Source organism: Monodon monoceros, unplaced genomic scaffold (assembly GCF_005190385.1).
Source record: "Monodon monoceros isolate NGI ecotype Baffin Bay Population unplaced genomic scaffold, NGI_Narwhal_1 Super_Scaffold_21, whole genome shotgun sequence".
Taxonomy (NCBI): Eukaryota; Metazoa; Chordata; class Mammalia; order Artiodactyla; family Monodontidae; genus Monodon; species Monodon monoceros.
The window spans coordinates 114,332,803-114,353,943 of record NW_021703778.1 but is presented as its reverse complement, the minus strand read 5'-3'; the positions used below and the strand labels follow the sequence as shown (position 1 = coordinate 114,353,943).

General features: G+C 38.5%; 2 pseudogenes; both read right to left on the bottom strand.

The window, feature by feature from the left end:
• Positions 1–4,678: 4,678 nt before the first annotated feature.
• LOC114903894 lies at positions 4,679–12,533 on the bottom strand (annotated as a pseudogene).
• A 35-nt stretch (positions 12,534–12,568) lies between these two features.
• LOC114903893 overlaps positions 12,569–21,141 on the bottom strand; it is a 68,726-nt pseudogene continuing 60,153 nt past the window's right edge.

Here is a 21,141-nt window from a genome sequence, read left to right as displayed (position 1 = left end):
TCCACACGGCTCAGAATAAAAGGGAGAAAAAGGAGAGAGAGAGAGAGAGAGAGAGAGGAAGAAAGGAGGGAGGGAGGGAGGGAGGGAGGAGGGACGGAGGGAAGAAAGGAAAGAAAGAAAGGAAGAAGATAAGATAAAATAAAGTAAGATAAAATAAAATAAAGTTATTAAAATAAAAAATATATGTTAAGAAAAAAAAATTTTTTTTAAAGAAAAAAAGAAAAACAGACGGATAGAACCCTAGGACAAATGGTAGAAGCAAAGCTATACAGACAAAATCTCACACAGAAGCATATACATACACACTCACAAAAAGAGGAAAAGGGGAAAAAATCTTAAATCTTGCTCTCAAAGTCAACCTCCTCAATTTGGAATGATTCATTGTCTATTCATGTATTCCACAGATGCAGGGTACATCAAGTTGATTGTGCAGCTTTAATCTGCTGCTTCTAAGGTTGCTGGGAGAGATTTCCCTTTCTCTTCTTTGTTCTCACAGCTCCCGGGGCTCAGTTTTGGATTTGGCCCCACCTCTGCATGTAGGTCACCGGAGGGCGTCTGTTCTTTGCTTAGACATGACGGGGTTAAAGGAGCAGCCTCTTCCGGGACTCTGGCTCACTCAGGCTGGGGCGAGGGAGGGGTACGGAGTGCGGGGCGTGCCTGTGGCGGCCGAGGCCAGAGTGATGTAGCACCAGCCTGAGGTGGCCGTGCGTCCTGGGGAAGTTGCGCCTGGATCCCGGGACCCTCGCAGTGGTGGGCTGCACAGGCTCCCCGGAAGAGGGGTGTGGACAGTGACCTGTGCTCACACACAGGCTTCTTCGTGGTGGCAGCAGCAGCCTTAGCGTCTTATGCCCGTCTCTGGGGTCCACACTGTTAGTCGCGGCTCATGCCCATCTCTGGAGCTCCTTTAAGCAGCGCTCTTAATCCCCTCTCCTCGCGCACCAGGAAACAAAGAGGGAAGAAAAAGTCTCTTGCCTCTTCGGCAGGTCCAGACTTTTTCCCGGACTCCTGCCCGGCTAGCCGTGGTGCACTAACCCCCTGCAGACTGTGTTCACACTGCCAACCCCAGTCCTCTCCCTGTGCTGCGACTGAAGACCGAGCCTCAGCTCCCAGCCCCGCCCACCCCAGCGTGTGAGCAGACAAGCCTCTCGGGCTGGCGAGTCCCGGTCAGCACCGATCCTCTGTGTGGGAATCTTTCTGCTTTGCCCTCCGCACCCTGGTTGCTGTGCTCTCCTCCGCAGCTCTGAAGCTTTCCTCCTCCACCACCCGCAGTCTCCAACTAAGAAGGGGCTTCATAGTGTGTGGAAACCTTTCCTGCTTCACAGCTCCCTCCCACTGGTGCAGGTCCCGTCCCGATCCTTTTGTCTCTGTTTATTCTTTTTTCTTTTGCCCTACCCAGGTACGTGGGGGGTTTCTTGCCTTTTGGGAGGTCTGAGGTCTTCTGCCAGCGTTCAGTAGGTGTTCTGTAGGAGTTGTTCCACGTGTAGATGTATTTCTGGTGTATCTGTGGGGAGATAGGTGATCTCCATGGCTTATTCTTCCGCCATCGTCCCCTGGTCCCCTTGGGTGCATATATATTTATAATTGTTATATCTTCTTCTTGGATTGATCCCATGATCATTTTGTAGTGTCCTTTCTTGTCTCTTGTAATATTCTTTAAAATTCATTTTATCTGATATGAGTATTGCTACTCCAGCTTTCTTTTGATTCCTGTTTACATGGAATATCTTTTTCCATCCCTTCGCTTTCAGTCTGTACATGTCCCTAGGTCTGAAGTGGGTCTCTTTTGGACAGTGTATATATGGGTCTTTTTTTGGTATCCATTCAGCAAGCCTGTGTCTTTTAGTTGGAGCATTTAATCCATTCATATTTAAGGTCATTATCAATATGTATGTTCCTGTTACCATATTCTTAATTGTCTCAAGTTTGTTTTTGTAGGTGTTTTTCTTCTCTTGTGTTTCCCACTTAGAGAAGTTCCTTCAGCATTTGTTGTAAAGCTGGTTTGATGGTGCTGAATTGTCTTAGCTTTTGCGTGTCTTTAAAACTTTTGATTTCTCTATCAAATCTGAAGGAGATCTTTTCCGGGTAGAGTAATCTCAGTTGTCGGTTCTTCCCTTTCATCACTTTAAATATATTGTGCCACTCCCTTCTGGCTTGTAGAGTTTCTGGTGAGAAATCAGCTGTTAACCTTATGGAAGTTCCCTAATAAGTTATTTGTCATTTTTCCCTTGTTGCTTTTAATAGTTTTTGTTTGTCTTTAATTTTTGTCAATTTGATTACTATGTGTCTTGGTCTTTTCTCCTTGAGCTTATCCTGCCTGTGACTCTCTGCACTTCCTGGACTTGGGTCGCTATTTCCTTTCCCATGTTAGGGAAGTTTTCAACTATAATCTCTTCAAATATTTTCTCGGGTCCTCTCTCTCTCTCTTCTCCTTCTGGGACTCCTATGATGCGAATGTTGGTACATTTAATGTTGTACCAGAGGTCTCTTAGGCTGTCTTCATTTCTTTTCTTTCTCTTTTCTTTATTCTCTTCTGCAGCAGTGAATTCCAGCATTCTGTCTTACAGGTCACTTATCCGTTCTTCTGCCTCAGTTATTCTGCCATTGATTCCTTGTAGTTTGTTTTTCATTTCAGTTATTGTATTGTTCATCTCTGTTTGTTCTTTAATTCTTCTAGGTGTTTGTTCTTTAATTTGTCTAGGTCTTTTTTAAACATTTCTTGATCTTTGCCTCCATTCTTTTTCTGAGGTCCTGGATCATCTTCAGTATCTTTATTCTTAATTCTTTTTATGGAAGGTTGCCTATCTCCAGTTCATTTAGTTGTTTTTCTGGGGTTTTCTCTTGTTCCTTCATCTGGTACGTATTCCTCTGCCTTTTCATTTTGTCCATCTTTCTGTGAATGTGGTTTTCATTCCATCAGCTACAGGACTGTAGTTCTTGCTTCTGCTGCCTGCCCTCTGGTGGATGAGGCTATCTAAGAGGCTTGAGTAAGCTTCCTGATGGGAGGGACTGGTGGTGGGTAGAGCTGGGTGTTGCTCTTGTGGGAAGAGCTCATTAAAAGTTTAGTCTCCTTGTCTGCTGATGGGTGGGGCTGAATTCCCTCCCTGTTGGTTGTTTGGCCTACCGTGACCCAGCACTGGACCCTACAGGCTCTTTGGTGTGGCTAATGGCGGATTCCAGGAGGGCTTATGCCAAGCAGTACTTCCCAGAACTTCTGCTGCCAGTGTCCTTGTTCCTGTGGTGAGCCACAGCCATCCCCCGCCTCTTCAGGAGACCCTCTAACACTAGCTGGTAGGTCCGGTTCAGTCTCCTGTGGGGTCACTGTTCCTTCCCCCGTGTCCTGTCCTGATATGCACACTACTTTTTGTGTGCCCTCCAATAGTGGAGTCGTTGTTTCCCCCAGTCCTGTTGAAGTCCTGCAATCAAATCCCACCAGCCTTCAAAGTCTAATTCTCTGGGAATTCCTCCCCCCGTTGCCAGACCCCCAGGTTGGGAAGCCTGACGTGGGCCTCAGAACCTTCACTGCTGTGGGTGGACTTCTGTGGTATAATTGTTCTCCAGTTTTGTGTGTCACCCACCCAGCAGTTGTGGGGTTTGATTTTATTGTGATTGCGACCCTCCTACCATCTCATTGTGGCTTCTCCTTTGTCTTGGGAAGTAGAGTGTCTTTTTTGGTGAGTTCCAGTGTCTTCCTGCTGATGATTGCTCAGCAGGTAGTTGTGATTCCTGTGCTCTTTCAAGAGGGAGTGAGCACACGTCCTTCTACTCCGCCATCTTGAACCAGTCATCCACAAAACTTCTTTTAATGTTAAAATTACAAAGAATTTTCTTTTATGAATTTATAGAAATTTACATTCCAGAGCTTCTAGAGAAGAGTCTCTAATATTTATACATTTGTTTTCATTGAAATGTAAATAATTATAAATAATTGTATCTGGGAATTACTATTAACTGCTAAAATTAAGTCTCTGAGAAATTCCCAAAAGAACTTAGGCTTTAGCTTTTACAAAGAAGGTCTTAAAACCACTGTTCTGAAGAAAAATTTCCCCTGCTAGACTACTGTTACTCACTTTCCTTGCTCATTCAAAGTTCAGTTTTGTAGTCACTCAGCAATGAACAACTTTAATTTGGTCACATTGTCTAAACATATAAAGATGCCAGACAAAGGAATAAATATTTGTTTGTATCTAAATAGTTTCAGATTAGTGAATTATGGTTTTATTTATTTAACTTGTTAAAGTTAATAATTGGCAATGTATTCATTGTTTTTCTAAAATTGTATTCAAATTTCACACACCTGTCTTTTCACAAAAGGGACTTCAGTTTGAAGTTAAACTACATGCATTAAAACTATAATTAAACCCCAAACCTCACTTTGACAAATAATCATCCTATTAAAATAATGACACATTTGCTATTTCTTCTCCATTTCTGGTAAAAAATTAGTCAGGAAACAGAAAAAATATATATAATACATAGAATGACTTTCTTTAAAAAAAATCACTCTCTAAGAAGTGCACAAAAAGTGTGGCTTTGGAAATATTTCCTCTAAGAATCCAGCTACATTAAAAATAATGGTGTATATTATTATATCATTTCTTGTCAAAGACTTTCTGATGCGATTCCTGTATTACAATTTCAACTGATAACCTGGGACCTGGAAAGAATAAGTATTTTATCATTACTCAGTCACTTTTAGTTTCTTCTACTTTGCTTTCAAAAAAAAAGAGGCAGTGACATTTTAAAGCCATCTCACATGTAGTGGCAAAGAGCAAAATTGCAGAATATTGATGCACACAGAAACAGACATAACAAATTTCAAGGAGCTTTTGATGACAGAAGCAAGTAGTCCTGTAGTCAACATAAATTGGCGGTGAAAGGTTGAGATCTTTGATCATGATCACAAAGGAAAACCTAGAATAAATGTGGCAGAATAGAAAATATCTGAGGCACTTTACAGGACTCTATTCCTCTGTAATGTTGGAAGATGCTCAAATCAGAGTCTGAATCCTTGATTTCATTCTCTGGTTACCTTTAACTTCCTCGAGTCCTCTATGAATGTAACAAAGCACTTAGGTGAACAGTCCTGCCACCAGATTTTCTGCATGTTGCCTGTTTACATCACTCTTTGTCATTAAACCTTTAATCTCCGGGAATAAGCTAATTTGCTGCCGCTACTAGCTCGTATTTGCCATCTTTACCTCTTGAGGAATGGAAATCAGGAGGAGAATTGCCAGAGTCTCCCTAAAAAAGTCTCCATATCTGCCATTCTTTCCCAGGATATAAGAAGTGACTGTCTTGAATGTGATATGCTTATCATAGCAAGTTTGTTGAAATGATTCTGAATAACTGGGACACTCCCCATGTCATCATAGCACCTATGTATAGAAAAAAGTAAACAGGAATTTCTGAATGCTTGCTTTCCCCAACAAATTGATTTGATATCTACTCTAATAGCTGGAGACCATGGTGGCCCCAGATCCTTAATAGAAAATCTGAGGCCCAGCAGATATCCTCAAGTCCTATGGAATCTGGCCTTCTTAACTTCCAATTGATTTTTTTTTTAATCATTGATTTTTTTGCCCTCTTTTAGTTGTATTATGCTCTTTCCCTATACTTTTAGTGTTCATCCTAGAAATTACAAAATGTATCATTGACTTATCAATGTCTAATATTAATGGATAATTTTACTCTCTTCCTGGGTAATACAAGCTGCTTAGAACACTTAACTTCATTTACATACTTCCTTATGTACATATAATTATTTTTTAATGGATCAGTGTTTATTGAGATTTACTCACGTTTACAACTTTCTTTTCTTTTTTTTCTTTTTGTATTTTTGAGCCCTTGATTTCCAGCCATCATTTCCCTTTTCTCTGGAAGAAGTCAGTGAGAATTTAACAGCATATTGGACAAAGAGACAATTAGTGAACTGAAAACATACTTTGCAGATTCCTTTGGATGCAGGTTTCCTAATGGTGAACTCTTTCAATTTTTTATTCATCTGAAAATGATTTTATTTTTGCTAGTTACAAATCCTAGGTTAGCAGTTTCTTTCTGACTTGCATTGATGCTGTTCAAAAGTCACCTGTCAGTCTACTGTTATTCTCGTGAAGGCGAGTTGCTCTGGCTGCACTGAAGATCTTTTTGGTTTTATCCAGTTTCACTATGATCTGTTTAGGTATGGCTTTCCTTTTATTTATTCTGTTTGGGATTTATTTGGATTCCTAAGTTGGAAGACAGATATTTTTCATGAGTTTTGGAAAATTCTAGGCTAAAATCTCCACAAAAATGACCAGTGTCCATTCTTATTCTTCTGGATGCCAGAACTTAAGGATTTCTCATGGAATTCTAAGTCTTTTACATTCTCTTCCATGTTTTCCATCTTTTTCTTGTATGCTGCATGCTGGGGAGTGTCTTCTGACCTGTTTTCAGTTCACTAACTGTCTCTTCCACTGTCCAATATATTGTTAAATTCCATTGAATTTTTAATTTTTATTTATTTATTTTTATTTTTTTTGCGGTACGCAGGCCTCTCACTGTTGTGGCCTCTCCCATTGCGGAGCACAGGCTCCGCGGCCATGGCTCACGGGCCCAGCCGCTCCGCGGCATGTGGGATCTTCCTGGACCAGGGCACGAACCCGTGTCCCCTGCATCGGCAGGCGGGCTCGCAACAACTGCACCACCAGGGAAGCCCTGAATTCTTAATTTTTTAAATGGATTTTTCCATTGTAGAATTTCAATTTGTTTCTTTTTTAAAACTGCGAAGTCACTTTTTATAGTTGTTAGTTCCTTCCCCGCTGAAATTTTCACAGCTTATTTTTCTTCTCCTTGAAAACGTTAAGCATAGTTTTACTGTATATGATAATGCCTGACTATTTTGGTTATTTTTATCACTGTTGGTTCTTGCTCATTGTATCTTTTCTCTTCATGCTTTGGTGTATGCTGGGCATTGTGTTTGAAAAAGTATTTGTTGAAATAATTTGAGACTTAGGATGATATTCTTTTCCTCGAAAGAGGGGTACCGACAACCTAGAGTGTTCTCAGGCAGTCTCACAGCCTGAGATTTCATGGGCTATTGATATTTTAAAAAGAAGTGAGTCTACCGTCTGCACAAGGTTGAGTTATTTTTGTTTTACCGCTATTCTCAGGGTGTAGCCCTTTGGGGGCCCCAATTCCCAGTATTGGGTGAGCCCTGAACTCTGACTTTTCCCCTTAGCTCTAAGAGGCTATCAAAGCACATATCAGCTACCTCTTTCAGGTCAGCCAGTGATCACAGGGCAAACCTTTTCCCAAGTGTTGGATTTTTGTCCTGTAATTCCTTATTGTCTTGATATATCTTTGATGCTTTTAAGAAGATTTTAAAATAATATATTTAATCAAGCTTTTGCGGTTTTTTTTTTCCCAGAGTGTGGTTATATTTGGTTAAACTACTCAGTCTTTCATTACCTAAAGCAGAAATCTCCTCATACCTTTCATTCCATATTCTTGGTTTCCCTTTCCCTTTCTTTCTTCCTCCCTCCCTCTCTCCCACTCTCCCTCCCTCTCTTCCTCCTTCCTTCCTTCCTTCCTCTTTTACAATATGGCTGGAGTACTTTTTTCAAAAGAGTACATGGCAGGTAAACCTTCAGAATTCTTGCATGTCATTGTTTTGCTTTCATATTTGATTAGTAGTTTGATTATGTATAGAATTGTTGATATAAAGTCATTTTTTTAAGAATTTTACAGGCATTATGTCACTATTTTCAGCACTTATTCTTGCTAATGAGACTAATACAATGCCATCCTGTTTCTGCTTCCTTTCTATCTATAGGAAGTCTCCTGTTTCTTGGGAAAGTAGCACTAGAAAAGTCCTCTTAATATAAATCTATTTAAATTGGATTGTTTGGGGGGGTACCATTTTCTGCTAAAAATAGATGGTAGAATGATATGATATCTTCCAAGTTCATATTTCACTTTCCTGCACAATCATAAAGATAGTAATTTCAGCAAAAATATTTCAAGACTGCCCTACAAGGGCCTGTCTTAAATTCTTTGATTTTTAAATGAATCTCCCTTGATGACCCTTTCTTATTTACCATTCTCCTGGTTGGTTTTCTCCTCATCCATCCTAAACTGATCTAACTCTGCTAAAATTCTCATTTAGCAGTAGCTTTGTTGGTGACTCAAGTCACCAACACTTTTATCAACCCTATGAAACCTAATATCTTTTCAAGGTTTGCAATTTTACTTTAAAGTCAATTTATGCTATATATTTATTATTATACATTTATTAAATATTTATGGCTTACATATTTTAATCATATATTTATTAAAAATTCAATGAAATTGACCAAAATAGACTCTGATGTGATTGGTGAGGACAGATGTCAGTGTGATATGGGATGAGTATTTGAATCAGGACTAATTTTACAAGTGGCCAGTCAATTAATGAATATTTTTGAGCCATGACTGCTTCCCTATGCAATCTCATGGCTGTAAGAACTCAGATAATGAATACATCAAACAATAGGGAACTTCCATAGCTCTTTCCTGGAAGTTTCTGGCATATCCTCTTTATCTTCGGTGCGTTATGAAATTTCATGGTGATATTTCTAGGTTTTGATTTTTCTCTTCATTCTGCTCAGCATTCACTTTTTTCAGGGTGAAGCCAGGTCTCTTCAGTGCTGGAACATTTACTTCTTTGCTTTTGTTTCATCTGACAGTATGATTCGTCTACTTGCCATTTTCTAAAGATTTTAATAAATCTCTGGTCTGCTGATGGCTCTCTTTCCCCTTTTTAGTGCTGCTCTGTGCTTGCTAGCTTCTGTATTTCTTGATTGTAATTTTTACAGGCATTTTTGAGGAAGAGAAGGTAAGTATCTATGTAAATGGTCTACTACATAGAACTGGAAGCATCAGGATTATTTATGTTAGATACAGAGTGCTTTATTGAATGGAAATCTCATTCTCCATATCTATATCTATATCTGTATCTACATCTACATAGATATCCCCATACCAAATCCCTATTACTGGATATTTAGGTTGTTTATAATTCCTTAAAATTATTTTTAAAATGCTTCCCGTTAATTTTTGAGATTTCTGATTTTAAAATCTCCCTTTTCTCTGGATGCACATAAAAATTTCTACAAACAAAATAGTATTTTAACTAGAATAAATTTATGTTCTATATCAAATAAATATTCCATTCTTTCTGAATGGGATAACCATTTGAGCACTATTTAGAAGAGACTGTTTTCTTTGGGGCCAAATAAGAAGATTGCACGTGAAGGGCTTTTGACAGCCAATCTGAAGAGGCATGAATACTCAGAGGCCTCTATTTTCCAATACAGTGCAAACTCAGCCTAAAGGAGAGAATGGTGTAACTGCTGACACTGAGAGGCTTACATGCTAAAGGCAACCAAGTTTTCCCTTTTCCTTAGGGTTTGGCAGTCATCCTCAGGAACAGTTGAAAAGGGAGCAAAGAGAGACATTCTGTATTAGGGCGAGTTGAAACCAAATGTCAGTAATAGGGGTTTTGGGCTGCCTATTAGGAAAGAGACATATTTTAAGATATTATGTATGGATAAAATAAATGTTTTGAATATGAGCCCCAAATCAGTTATACTAAACAATCTAACATTGGTTCAGTTTCTGAAGTTTTCCATCACTGATTTGCACAACAGAAAAATGAGCCTGAAAGTATATGTTGTTCTAATGATAAGGTCTTGTTGGTGTTAATGACTAAGCTGCTGAAATCTTTATTAATGGAGTGACATTCAGAGCTCAGATATTTTAAAAATAGCACCAGGGCCTATAGAAGGGCTTCTCAATGTGATGTGGAACATTAATCCATAGCATCTATTCTTTAATTGCTCCACTGCTCCAAATTAATCAGAAGAGTGAATGTACTGAACTTTAAGTTGTAGCTGAGCTCTTTCTCCCAGGAGGAGCTGTAGATGGTGTGTTCCAGGACAAAGAGTGGCCAAGATTTATTCCTTTGTGTCCACAGATAGTCAAAACTCAAAAATGGTATATAAAGAAGGTTTTGTTAAAAGGTCAAAATTACTATCACTCTAAATTAGTAATTAAAATTATTGAAATTGAGCACAACTCCAGCTTTAATTTTAATTTTTTCTTCAACTTTATTTATTAATAGCTCATGGTTCTCCTGACCAATGGCAGATAATTCTGCTTATCTGTTAAGAGGTACCCCTTTTGAAGTCTAGTGTCTTATCCTGGAACCAGTGCTATGATTCCCAGAGATGTTCTAACTGTGAGCTGACTCAGGAGTGGAAAGATCTCTAAAGCTACTCTCAGTCAGCTGGCATGAGTTGCAGTGTAAGAAGCTTGGGCTAGGAGTCAAAAGTTCTACATCTAATCTTGGCTTAGCCACATTCCATCTCATCTGTAAAACGGGATTAATAATGCTAGCTCTGCCTAACTACAAGATTGTGAAGAATAAATAGGACTATGCATATAAACTGTGTGAAAGCAAGATATTAATATTTTAATATACACTGGGGAATTTCTGGGATCCCACTTGGAGAAAGAGGAAGAAAATGTCTTTTCGTCCTCTCCTCCGTTGATAAGTTCCTGGGTGTATTAGTTGGTTGAGGATGCTATAACAAAGTACTATAGACTGAATGGCATAAACAGCAGAAATTTATTTTCTCACAGTTCTGGATGCAAGAAGTCCAAGATCAAGGTTCTGGCAATTCAGTTTCTGGTGTGATCTCTCTTTCTCACTTGCAGATGGCCGCCTTCTCGTTATGTCTTCATGTCGCCTTTCATTTTCCATGCTTTTTAGTGTCTCTTCTTAGAAGGACACTAATCCTATCAGATCAAGGCCTCACCCTTATGACCTCATTTAACCTTAATTACTTTACTCCAAATACAGCTACACTAGTGGTTTGGGCTTCAACACATGAATTTAGGGGCAGAGGGACACAAACATTCAGTCTATAACTTTAGGAAAGATTGTATTGATCCAGAACCTATAGAGCCCTCAGCCATGGACTCATAAATGTCACTGGCTCAGCTGAGCCATCAACAGAGAAAAAATGACCATGTGCTACAGATTTGTTTTCCAGAACCTCTCAATTAGATTGTTCGTGAAGACTCTTCCATTCTTGGCTAATGCTTGAAAAAAGAACAGAATACTTAAATTTTGAGTTACCACTGCCAAATATTTTCATACAACTTTGGATGTTGTCAAAGCCTTTTGAGAAATATTGGATTCAGAACATCTGTACTAGAGTCATTGCACTTAATTGTTTTTATTGTTCCATCGCAAATTTCTTAAATAAGATCAATTACCTACTTTATGTTTGTGGAACCTATGCTCTAAGGACAGAGAAGAAAATGATTCAATTTTAATTTTAATCAAAATAAGGCAGTTACTCTATGTCAGCCATGAAAACACTAGAGAAAGATTTATTCTTTAAAAGTAAAAGGATAAAGGAGGAAATACTGTAAACAATGCATTTTTGGAAAGATGCATGCTTTTAGCCCAGTTAGCTCCATTTGGCATTTATGCCGATACCTTGCATGCTTTAGGATCTTGGAGTGGGGCAGGTGCTGTGATTGAAGAGGCAGTGGACCTGTGTCCTGTCCTAGGGTAAGGGTGCAGCTAACAGGGAGCTCATTCTGAGAAGGTGGAGTCCCTGGGAAGACAGTGGTTCCAGGAGTGTGGGGTATTTATGAATCACAGGTGCTTACTTCTGAGAAGTCTTCCAACAGGCACTGGCATCCTCATGCTTGGCTTAAATTCAGAGTGGGTCCTTGTCTTTGGGAGGAGGATTGTCCTGGGTGAACCTGTCTACTAGCCAGGTTAACAAGGTAAGGAACGGGGCAAATAGAACAATGTAGAAGCTTAGTGATCAGAACTGGGGCATAAGGTCAGGCTTGATATGAGTAACTTGCTTCTGAGATTGGGAAGGTGAGAGTTTTAATTCCTCCTGGAGATGTAGAGCACGATGTCAGGAATTTGGGTTTATTCAAAGGCAGTTCTCCTGCTGCTCTCTGGCTAATTTTTAGTTTTTTGTCTTTTCTGGGCTAGGAAGATTGATGTATATTAGCCTCAAATGACAGAGCTATATTTTCTTGGAGAGACTTTTCAACAAACTTTAAATAATTTTATAGTTTCATATAATTTTAGGTGAAAACACTGAGGACTAATGATTTACTCAGGTTCACAAAGCATTTCTAGGAGCAGAGTGAGAATTAGAAGACAAATCCATTTTCCTTAATAGAAAATATTAGAAAACAACCATATAGAGACAGACAGCTTTTGCTGTGCTATGCATTATTCAGTCTGGTGAGCATCCTTCTTTATGTTTCTGAAACAGAATATTAAATGACACTCTGTCTAGGTTTTGGCTGAAACCTCAAAGACTGAGAACAAAACAATATTTGCTAAATATCCCCATTCAAAGTGAGGTGTTGGGGCACCTATGTTAGACATGCCAAGGATGTGGTCATGTAGGTATGAAAGCACTGAGTGGATGAAGCACAATTGCTGGGGTCTGAGGTACCCTGCTCCCTTCCCCCATCGTGGAGGAGGATGGCCAGGTGCTTCCTGCTCACCTCAAGCTTGTGGGAGGCAGAGCTTGACAGTGGAGAACGGGGGGCCCAACGGACACATGTCTTCCTCAGGTTTCAGAGCTCTGAGGGTGAGCTGTGTTGGGGGAAGACTGCACTTCCGCAATGGCAGGGTGGTGGCATTTCCTCTGAAGACCATGCAGAGGAAGGAAACGTCAATTAGAGCCTAGAGATGGTCATACCACGTGAAGTGTCAGACACAGAAAGGCAAATATCATATGACATCGCTTATATGTGGAATCTAAAAGAAAGGGTACATATGAACGTATTTACAAAAATGGAAGTAGAGTCACATGTAGAAAACAAACTTATGGTTACCAGGGCATGGGGGGGAATAAATTGGGAGGTTGGGATTGACATATATACACTACTGTATATAAAATAGAAGACTAATAAGAACCTGCCGTATTGCACAGAGAACTCTACTCAATACTCTGTAATGGCCAAATGGGAAAAGAATCTTAAAAAAAAAAAAAAGAGTGGACAAATAAAAGGGCAAGTCTTCAAAGGGGCTGCAGATCGTGGTGGTGGAGGTTGGCTGTTGAAAGCATTTCGCCAAGAGTCTGTGTGGGGCGGGCCACCGAATGTTGGGGCTGATAGAGGTTGGGGAGAGGCAGTGGAATTATAGGTACCACATCTGTCCTGGGAGATGCAACGAGAGGCTTCCAGTGGGGGATTCTGAATTTCTGAGAAATCCACAGAAGCGCCTTGTGAGTGTAAACATCCATCGAGTCTGGAGAACAGCCCTCCCCTCACTCCCAGGGGTTCTGAAGCCACAGAGTGAGAGAGAGGAGTGGAAGGCCAGGCAAGGAGTTGAAGCAGGTGGTAGCAACCATGCTTGCCTCCCTCACTGCAGGCTTCCTGAGCTGCAGCAGGCTTGAGCTGGGGACAGTTTAACTTTGAAGGATGTGCAGGGTTTGATTATTGCTCCAAATTGCACTTTTCAGATACTGAAAAAGAAAGTTCTTTTGGCTAAAAGTGACCTGAGGACTTTTTAGTATTTGAGACTAGTCAGAAAAAAGTTATGAGATTTTACTGAGATTTCATCCTTTGGCAGAGGTGGAACTAGCCAAAAGAGCAATTTAAAGGAATGTGTGTGTGTGTGTGTGTGTGTGTGTGTGTGTGTGTGTGTAAATGGAGGCAGGGGGCAAAGGATAGTAGTGGTACAAATCTATTTACTTAGTTAAGTAAATGATTATACTTCTGTAGCACCCTAGATAAAATCCATCCAATACCTATCAAGCTATCTTGTTCTTATAGGTAAAATAACCTCACTGTCACTATGAAATAAGCATTCTGAGAATCAACTCGATGCCTTTTTCTCTAATATATAATACAATGTCATAAAATAGGTGCTCAATAAATATTTGTTGGACGAGCAGCTATTTGAAGGTAGTATCACTTAGGACTTAGGAGCTTAGGTTCTGGTTTTAGAGAAATGTGGGTTCAAATCCCGGCTCCACCATTTGCTAGCTCTGTCCTTTTAGACAATTTTTGTATCTTTCTCTGTGCCTCAGATTCATGTATTTAATATAGATATAACAGTAGCTCTGCCTCGCTGGTCTTTTTCAGAACTACATGAGGTAATGTAATATAAGCACATGGCTTGACATGTTAGGTGCTCTCAGTATGTAAATAGACATAGCTTATCAGATTTTGTAAACTGTTGCTGCATTTCAGACTTCTTCCATAAGGAACTTACACTCTGTACAGATATTATTGGTTTGAGTTAAGTTTTAGCAAAACTAAATATGTTGCTTTTAAGAGCCAATTAAAATCCTTCCTTCCTCCCTCCCTCCCTCCCTCCCTCCCTTCCTTTCTTCCTTCTCCCTTCCTCTCTCTCTCCCACCTTCCCTCCCTCCCTTATTTTTCACCATATTACCTTGGGTGAGGTATGGTGAGGCCAAAACAGATCAATAGAGAGAAGCCAGAAAGGGTTTTGTAGTTTGTTGGACTCACAGTTCCCTGGGGAGAACACAGCACACCGTGCAGGGCCACTCAGGGAAGAACTAGGGTCAGCCACAGGGCAGAGGGAGAGAGGACAAGTGGGCAAGTGCCTTTATACTGCAAGTGGGCGAGTGCCTTTATACTGCAGTTTCTGAGGGAAAGAATGGGCAAGCACGTTTAGGATTGGCTAATGTGAGCAGTGTCAATAGACTCTGGGGCATAGGGGCTGTCCCTGGTTGTCTGGTACCTGGCCCTGGGGCAATTTAGAGCAGGTGTATAGGGGCCAAGAGTGTGAGAGCTGATATTGGAGGTGGTTCAGGGTGTGGGCTTAATTGACTGCTCAAGAAGCAGAAATGACCAGCCTCTAGCCAGGGCCTCAAAACTGGGTCAGGACAGCATTTAAAAACCTGTATCACACTATATAGAGTCAAATGTTAGCAGGTACTGAGGCTGAGGTTTTTGCTAGGTAGGAGAATTTATCCTGTGCACATTGTAAATACTGAGTGCTGTAGATGCACTCCATCGAGTCAAGGCTTGAGCAGCCTAATGCCATTATCCTCAATTCTCTTTTAATGTGTGAAAACTTCCACCCAAGGGGTGAGCAAAAGGGTTATTGTTACTTAATGTTTGCTTAGCACAGCACATTTGGGAAATTTTTCAGAATATTTTATGAATGAATTCTGAGGTACCTAGAATTTGCAATTATGTCTAAAATATACATATTTATTGAATATTTTTCCACTAAAACCGTTGAGTTTGGGTAAGCCATAGATTGGCTCATGAATATGGAGCCTTTCAGTTTTTCAAGTCAGAGTCTTCTCTCCGCTGTCCTGCTAGAATATATGTCACCGAGCAAAGGGGGCGTTGAGGAAACATGGAGAGACTATTTTATGCTGTTTTGCTTTTGTTTGTTTCTTTGTTTTGTTTTTTTTGGAAAAATGAGAGAACAAGAGGAGGTGGAGATGGGGAGTGAAAAATTCAGTAGTGTGTAGATTTGTAATATTTACCAATTACAGCAGAAAACATAAGTCCTCTTGCCTATTATTTAAAAATAGATCTCCAGGACTTCCTGGTGGTCCAGTGGCTCCACGCTTCCAATGCAGGGGGCACGGGTTCTATCCCTGGTTGGGAAACTAAGATCCCGCATGCCGTGTGGCACAACAAAAAAAATTAAATAAAAATAGATCTCTGAATGTGTCTCCCACATTGCTATGATAAATAACAGCCACTTTAGTGTTCCAAAGAAAATCCTAGTTATTGGATTTCTATAGTGAAGCATTGTTTCAAAAGACCTTACCTTGCTTTTGAAGACTATTTGCAATCTTGATACATTTTCATATTACTGGCACTAAATTATTTTTAGTTCAACTGGCCACAGTCCGCAATAAACCTAGATTCTGTTTTGAATATACATTCTATATAAATACTTAAGTATATTCCCAGTCCAAAGATATGGTCTACGGTTTTTTACATAAACTGTAGTAAGAAGGAATTCAAATATTATAGGACCTATTTTATAAGCTTCCTGTTACCAGACAGATATGTCAAACTCATTCATATGAAAAATGTATTTCATTTCAAAACTTGAAGTCTCTGAGTAAATACTGTTACGGTATGCAAATAATTCAGATAAAATTTGTACACTTACAAATATTCTTACCTACCAAATGAAAACTTAGAATGAGCTGCAGGAATAGTTGTAATAACATATATAGTCTGTATGTTCACAGAGGACATTTTATTCTTAAGGTCTGAAACACTCAAAGAACCAAGTAGTATAAAAAGAGTACTGCCAGCAGTTCTTTCCTAGTCATTACCAATGATGTGACGACCTTGGGCAGATCTACCTCTCTGGAGGCCAATTTCCTCTTCTGAAAAAGAGGGAAATATATTAAATAATCTCTAAGGTTTCCTTTGTTATAAATTGTCATGATTCTCTTTTTATAAGTTATTTTTCATTTAGGAAAAAAGTAGGTAAAATGTATAAAATATGAATTTCATTGTATAACAGGAAATCATAAACTTTGTCGTGGCATGAACTTTTGTTTTTCAAATAAAGTGTATAGTTGGAAAAGTTCTGACATTTGTATGCATCTGTGAAATCATCACCATAGATTTCCTCATGCCTTTTGTATAGTCCCTCTCTTTCTCTCCTCGTCCTTCTCCTGCCCCATATCCAGGCAACCATTGATCTGCTTTCTATTGCTATAGTTTAGTTAGAATTTTATAATAAATGAGATCATACAGTATGTGCACCTTTTTTTGGTCTGGCAGTTCTGTTACTCAGCATAATTATTTTCAGATTCAGTTGTATTTTTGCATGTGTCAGTAGTTTAATTATTTATATTGCCGAATATTATTACATTGTAAAAATGTCACAGTTTATTCACCTTGTTGATAGATATCTGCAGTTTCCAGTTTTTATCTGTAACAAGCTGCTATGCATATTCCTGTATGTCTTTGTATGGACATAATGCTTTCTCCTAGGTGGGAGATGGGAATGGCTAGCTCATATGTCAGATGTCTATTAAGAAACCACAAAACCCTTTTCCAAAGCGATTGTACCATTTTACATCCCCACCAGTAGTGATGAGAGTTCCAGTTCTTCCACATCCTCACCAACAACTGGTATGGTCAGTCGTTTACATTTTAGCCGTCCTAGTGGACGTGAGGTGTTATCACATGGCGGTTTTAATTTGCATTTCCCTATTGATATGTGATATTGAATATCTTTTCATGTGCTTATTTGGCCTCTGTGTATCTTCTTCCTTGAAGTGTCTGTTCAGATTTTTTTCCTATTTTTAATTGGATTGTTTGGTCTCTTATTGAGTTTTGAGAATACATGATTCTTTACATACTGTGGATGTTGTTACTTTTAAGACTTTTTAGGTGTGACCACAGCAGTGCTCAGTCTAGGGCTAATTATCACCCAATATTGAGGTAAGACCCTTCTATGTTCTCTACCAAATGCCCTGTGAATCATAAGTTTCCCCAGTCTGGTTGGTGGGAACAGGCACTAGTCCCAGACCTGTGTGGAAACCAGGCATTGTTACTTCTAATTTTTTGGAGTAGTTCTTTCTGTGGCCTTGAGTACTTTCCTTAAGAACATGCGTTGATCAGTATCAGCTGAATACTTGGGAGGAACTATCTACATTTCTCTGGAGTTCCCTTTCTATGCAGTTTTCTCCTCTCTGGTACTCTATCCTGAGATTTCTAGCTTCTTTGATCCTCTCAACTCAGGGAGTCTGCTGGCACCCCTTGATTTCCCCCTCCCTGCTGCACTGTTGGAAACTCAAGACAGTAAACTGGTGCAATTTGTGAGTTCTCCTTGTTTGTTTCCTGTCTCTTAGGGATCACTGTCCTTTGTTATCTGACATCCAGTGCCTCAAAAATGTTTTGTTTTTTTAACACGTTTTTGTTTTCTTTTCTTTTTTCTTTCTTTCTTTTTTTTTTTTTTGCTACTCCAAGCAGGAGGGTGAATTTGGTCCCTTTTACTACATTTTGGCCTGGAGTGATTTTTAGTTGTTTTTTTCCTTTGAAGTTTGTGTGCATATATATATATATATATATATATATTTTAGTAGCAACCAATATTTATTAAGCACTCACTCGTATCAACAATTGGCCTGAGAATGTGAAGTTTGCGTAAACTCTTAAGGTGAGCCACTGGCCATGCTCGCAATCTCACTATCATTAACATTTTGGTGTATATTCCTCCAGTTGTCTCTCTCTCTGTTTGTATTTTTCTTAAACAGGTTTATTGAAATATAATTCACATACTATATAATTAACCAATTTAAATCATACAGTTCAATTTAAATCATACAGTTCAATGATTTTAAATATAGTCACAGATATGTGCAACCATCACCACAATTAATTTTAGAATATTTTTATCACTGTAACAAGAAACTATTTATCACCCTTTCATCCCCTACTTCCCTTACAGCCTAGTGCCCTGGCACTAAGCAACCACTAATCCACTTTCTGTCTCTATAGATTTACCTATTCCGGACATTTTTTTTTTTTCTCTTTTGGCCTTGCTGTGCGGCATGTGGGATCTTGTTTCCCTGACCGGGGATCGAACCCGTGCCTGCTGCATTGGAAGCACAGAGTCTTAACCACTGGACTGCCAGGGAAGTCCCTGGACGTTTTATATAAGTAGAATCATATAATATTTAAGCTTTTGTGACTGACTTCTTTCACTTAGCATAATGTTTTTAAGGTTCATGCATGTTCTTGCATGTATCAGTACTTCATTCTTTTTTTTTATAGCCAAATAATATTCTATTGTATGGATATATCAACTTTTGTTTATCCAGTCATCTGTTGACAGATGGCATTTGGGTTGCTTCTTTTAGCTGTTGTGAATAGTACTAAAGTGAACATTCATGCACACATATTTGAGTACCTATTTTTAATTATTTATAGCATATGTCTATGAGTGGAATTGCTGGATTGTATGGTAATTCTATGTTTAACTTTTCAGGAATTGCCAAACTGGTTTCCATACTGGCTGCATCATTTTACATTCACACCAGCAATGTACAAGTGTTCCAGTTTCTCCATATTCTTGTAAATACTTTACTATTTTCCATGTTACAAAAATATAGCCATCCTAGTGGGTGTGAAATGGTATCTCATTGTGGTTTTGATTAACATTTTCCTAATTACTAATGATGTTGAGCATCTTTTCATATGCTTGTTGGTCATTAGCTTATCATTTTTGGAAAAATGTCATTTAAGTGCCTTACCCATGTTTTAATCAGGTTGTTTGTTGAGTTACAAGAGCTCTTTATGTATTCTGGCTACTAAACCCTTATTCCATATATGTTTTGAAAAAATTTCCTCCCATTCTATGGATGTCTTTTCACTTTCTTAGTAGTATCCTTTGATCCACAAAAGTTTTTAAAATTTTGATGAAATTCAGCTTATCTATTTGTTCTTTTATTGCTTGTGCTTTTGGTGTCATATCTAAGAAATCATTGTCAAATCCAAGGTGATGAAGCTTTACCCCTATGTTTTCTTCTAATAGTTTTAGTGCTTAAATTTAGGTCTTTGATCCATCTTGAGTTAATTTCTGGAAGTGGTATGAGGTAAGGATCCAACCTTATTCTGTTGCATGTGGCTATCCAGTTGTACCAAAACCATTTGTTGAAAAGACTTTTTTTTCCCATTGAATGATTTTGGTACCTTTGTTAAAAATCAGTTGACTATAGACATATGGATTTATTTCTGGACTCTAACTTCTATTCCATTGGTCTATATGTCTATCCTTATGCCAGAGCACACTGCTTTGATTACTGTAACTTTGTACTAAGATTTCAAATTGAGGAGTGTGAGTCTTCCTACTTTATTCTTTTTTAAGCTTGTTTTGGCTATTCTGGTTCTCTGACAATTTTATATGAATATTAGAATCAGCTGAAATTCTAGTAAAGATTGCATTGAATCTGTAGGTCAAGTTGAAGAATATTGCTGTCTTAATAATATTGTCTTCTAATTCATGAAGATGGGGTGATTTTCATCTTCTTTAATTTCTTTGGTTGATGTTTATAGTTTTCAGAGCATAAGTTTTACACTTTGCTAAATTTATTCCTAAGCATTTTATTCTTTTTTGATGCTATTACAAATGAAGTTTTAAAAATTTCATTTTTAGATTGTTCATTGCAGGTGTATAGAAATATAATTGATTTTTGTATATTGATTTTATATCTTGCAAGCTTGCTGAACTCATTAGTTTTGATAGTTTTTTGGTGGATTCCTTAGGATTATCCACAGACAAGATTATGTTATCTGTGAATAGAGATGGTTTTACTTCTTCTCTTCCAATCTGGACAAGTTTTATTTCTTTTTCTTCCCTAATTGCTTTCTTTAGAACTTCTAATATGATGTTGAATGGAAGTAGCAAGAGCAGACACTCTTATCTTATTCCTGATCTTAGAGGGAAAGCATGCAGTTTTTCACCATTAAGTATTATGTTAGCTTTGGGGTTTTTGTACTTGTCCTTTATCAGGTTGTGGAAGTTCCCTTTGATTTATAGTTTGTTTAGTGTTTCTGTTATGAAAGGGTGTTGATCAAATTCTTTTTCTATTTCTATTGAGATGACCATGCGTTTTTTGTTTTTTTTTCTGTCCAAAGAGGGTATTACGTTAATTGCTTTTCAGTTGTTAAATTACCCTAGGGATAAATTCCACTTGATCATGGTATATAATTCTTTTTGTATTTTGCTAGAATCAGTTTGCTAGTATTTTGTTGAGGATTTTTATATTCATATTTATAAAAGATGTTGGTCTGTAGTTCTTTTTCCTTATGATGTCTTTGTCTGATTCTGGTACCAGGGTAATACTGGTCTGATGGAATGAGTTGGGAAGTATTCCCTCCTCTTCTAATTTTTGGAAGAATTTGTGAAAAATTTGTATTCATTCTTCTTTAAATGTTTAATAGAATTCAGCAGTAAAGCCATCTGGGCCTGAGTTTTTCTTTGTGGGTAAGTTTTTCTTTTTTTAATGCACTTTTCCAAACTGTAATTTATTTCATAATTGCAAGAAAAGATCTTTAAAAAAAAAAAGAGAGAATTGACATTGGAAACAGAAAATGTTCTGTTCTCTTTTA